Here is a 4,210-nt window from a genome sequence, read left to right on the forward strand (position 1 = left end):
AAGCACATTCACATGAAAATTACTCTGAATTAAAAACACTGATCATTTATTGAACAGGATGGAATCATTTCTGATTTAAAGAACTTTCAGAAGTTTGAATTCTGAACATAACCGAACCTTTCCTTTAGATGAAAAATAAGTGGGTGTAGCTTATAGTGAGGTTCGCTCTATTGAAAAATACTGTAACTTAAAAATAAAGGCTAGGTTCAGGTCTTCAGTCCACTGATGTAAGAGTTAGGGATAAACTTAACATGACAGGACAATATGATCTATTTACCTTTTATAAATAGTTTGATAAATGGCTGAATAATGGTCTCTTTACCTTAAATAAATAACGTTTATTGTAAAGTGTTACAGTTAGTACAGATGGAGCTGAGCAGGCAGAATGCGACTAAACGGACAGTTCAACCATGGGAAGAGGAGAAAATAAAGCTTTTTCTCATGAAGGTGCTTAAAATAAAGCAGATCTAACAGTAAGGTTAGTCTACTATTTAAAAACCAAAAACCTTGCCTAAAGTGAAATAAATATAAAATGACACACAGGCCAGCGAGCTGTGCTTAACAACCTAAATCTGCTCTGCAGAGTCATCGGGTCATTTTCAGAGCAGATGCCTTTTCCTTCTCCCTCCTGCTGCACACAGCGCCGTGGCCCAGACTGGTTAAAAGGAACGTCTCTTTTCAATTCAAACATGTTTTCACAGCTCTGAATGGAAAACTGTGTAGAAGGTTAGGGAAGGCAGATATACTGCATAAAATTAAATATAAGTTACTCGTTTTCTCCTAAAAATAAATGCATTGTCTCTTGTTTAAGGAACATTTTGAAATGTTCTGTCCTTAAAGTTTTAGGAATATAATTATTTTTTAAAGTAAGTTTTCTAGATCACATTCTCTTTACTTCTGTGGGCGGGATTTTCTCTAGCATGAGGAGTGAAGACGCATTTCTATTGGTCCGCTTGACATTAGCAACTTTTTTATTGGTCAAGAGTGAGTGTTAGCATTTGTTCTTGGATTGAGGAGGTAAAAGAGACAATTTGCCAATGGAACAAGACAATTTTCACTTAAAATAAGAAAACATAATGTCATTGTCTTATTTCAAGTGCATATTATCTAATTATCTTATTTTAAGAGTAAAATACTCATTCCATTGGCAAACTATGTCAGTTACCTACTTAAATAAAGGGTAAATACACTTATTTTAAGAAATGTTTACTTATTTCTAGATCGTTTTTCCAGTGAAGTGAAGAGAATGTGATCTGAGAAACACAATTTGAAAAAGAAATTTGAATAAAATAAATTAATAAAATAAAAATGTACTAAAAATGAATTTTGAATGAAAAATGTAATTTTAATACATCCATTTTCTATCATGCTTATCCCTGCTGCGGTCACGAGGGATGCTGGTGCCGATCTCCAGCTGTCTACACTGCAAAAATGATCTAGAAATAAGTAAACATTTCTTAAATTAAGTGTATTTACCCTTGATTTGAATAGGTAAATTTGATAATATGTCAATGGAATGAGTATTTTTACCCTTAAAATAAGATAATTAGATGAAATTCACTTGAAATAAGAAGATGCAATTGTCTTTTCTTATTTTAAATCTAAATTGTCTTGTTCCATTGGCAAAATGTCTCTTTAATCCCCTCAATTTAAGAAGAAATGCACTTTTTTTTAAGAAAAAACAACATATCTAGATTTTGATTTTTTCCAGTGTATGGGCAAGAGGCGGGGTCCACCCCGGACAGGTCTCCAGTCCATCGGAGGGCAACACAGAGACAAACAACCATTCATACACACAGACCTAAGGAGAATCTAGAGAAGCTAATTAACCTAACAGTCATGTTTTTGGACTGTGGGAGGAAGCCGGAGTACCTGGAGAGAACCCACGCATGCTCAGGGAGAACATGCAAACTCCATGCAGAAAGACCGCGGGCTGGGAGTTGATCCAGAAACTTCTTGTTGCCAGGCAGCAGTGCTTCCCACTGCCCCACTGAGCCGCCAATAAAGTGAAAAATGTCACTTTAATAGAATTTTGAAACCATAAAATATGAAAAAAAATAAACATGAAAAAACTACATCTAAGAAAACTTTACTCAAAACATCCATCCATCTAATCACTCAAAACCTTTTTAATTCATAAGATTTTCAAAATTTCATTTCTGATTGCAACTTTTTTTCAGATATTTTGTTCTCTGCAACAATAATGTAACAGAATTTACTCCATAAGCACGATGAAGGCTTAAACAGCCGTCATCCGGAGAGGAGGCGTGCGGAGCTGAAACCACCAAAGGAAAAGCTGCTCAGGAATACAGATGCTTCAGGACGCCTCCTGCCCCCTTCACAGTAAAAGCCTTTCCTGCTTCTTGCTGCGGTGGGACCCTGACCCGTCTCATGAACCGCAGCAGACCCACACTCAGATGTCAGGCTGGTTTATGGGCATGAGGACACCGGGACATATTTAGAAGCTGCTGAGCTCAACAGCTGTTCCTCAGGCTCAGTTTCATCTTCTAAGTAGGCTGCTGAGCAGAACCAGAACCACTTTCTGAGAAGCAGAACCAGAAAAGGAGAAAAGTGTGAGTTGAAGGAGCAGAGGAACAGCAGGAGTTCTGGTTGCATCGTATGCACTGCAAAAATAATCCAGAAATAAGTCAACATTTCTTAACTTAAGTGTATTTATCATTTATTTTAGTAGGTAAATGAGATTTTTTTGCCAATGGAGTGAGTATTTTTACAATACAATTGTGTTTTTTTTTTTTATTTTAAATGTAAATTGTCTTGTTCCATCGGCAAAGTGTCTCTTTTACTCCCTCAACCCAAGAGCTAATGCATTTATTATAAGAAAAAAATACTTATCTAGATTTTGATTTTTTCCAGTGCACAGGCTGCTAAATCTGCTGCTATATTGATATAAAAAGGTTGCAGCAGATTGTTAACTGGAAAAATGATCTAGAAATAAGTCAACATTTCTTAAATTAAGTGTATTTACCCTTTATTTCAGTAAGTAATTGAGAAAGTTTGCCAATGGAGTGAGTATTTTTACTGTTAAAATAAGATGATTAGATAAAATGCACTTGAAATAAGACAATAAAATTATATTTCCTTATTTTAAATGAATCTAAGAACAAATGCACTTTTTTTAAGAAAAATTACTTATCTAGATTTAGATTTTTTCCAGTGTTTTGACCCTGTTTCCTTGTGTGGTTGTAATTGAAGCTTCTTGTTTACGAGCCTCTGCAGCTGCCCCCGTTTCAACAGAACCAACAGAACCAGATTTAACAAAGCAGAACTAACAGAACCCCAATCAGAACCAGCAGCAGAGCCACTGAGCTACACTGGCTCATCTGGTTTTACTGGGTTCTGCACTGTCACGTCCTGCACATCCACTCTCTCACCTTACCAGAACCCGCCATCACTCTTCTAAACGTGCAGTGATCCCATTGGCAGACAGCTTCCCAGGCAGCACGTGATTGGCTGCCTGTTCAAAGACAGTTTGGACCTTCGGCTCAGTCTCAGGTTTCTGTTTCTGCAGACAGAAATCAGGGCAAAGGTTGATCCACAGCTGCAGTGAAACTGGGTCAAGTCCAAGTTCTGTTTGTGTTTTACACAAAATATGGACTTTATAGTCGCTGGGATCATGATCCAGTACCAGAGCACATGAAGAAGGCCTGCAGGGGAGTCAAAGCTGCCTGTGAGACAGAACCGAGCACGTGTCCAAACATGTAGGTATATAGAATAGAATAGAATAGAAAGGAATAGAATAGAATAGAATAGAATAGAATAGAATAGAATAGAATAGAATAGAAAAGAAATTCCTTTTATTGTGCCACAATGGTAAATTCTGGTGTTTACAGCAGCAAAAAGATTAATAAACCCAGAATAAACACTGGGAGGCCGTACTCAGAATAAACTCAGAGTACGTGAGCTGCTGCCGTCTCAGCCAGAGCTCTGATCCGGGTTTTCGCTGCCATCAGGGATAATGGATCCGGATCACCAGGAGGAACCAAGAATACTGTTAAAATATTATGGAATAATAAGAGACACTAGTTCTAATAAAGGTTCTAAGGATGATTCTTCTGATGGTCGTCCTGATAGTTTATCTATTAGAAGCTCTGTGGTTTTACCAGTAGTTCTATTATTGGTTCTGACAGAGGTACAGCATGGATGGATGGATGGATGGATGGATGGATGGATGGATGGATGGATGGATGGA

Source organism: Cyprinodon variegatus, unplaced genomic scaffold (assembly GCF_000732505.1).
Source record: "Cyprinodon variegatus isolate N-32 unplaced genomic scaffold, C_variegatus-1.0 Scaffold534, whole genome shotgun sequence".
In the NCBI taxonomy this organism is placed as follows: domain Eukaryota; kingdom Metazoa; phylum Chordata; class Actinopteri; order Cyprinodontiformes; family Cyprinodontidae; genus Cyprinodon; species Cyprinodon variegatus.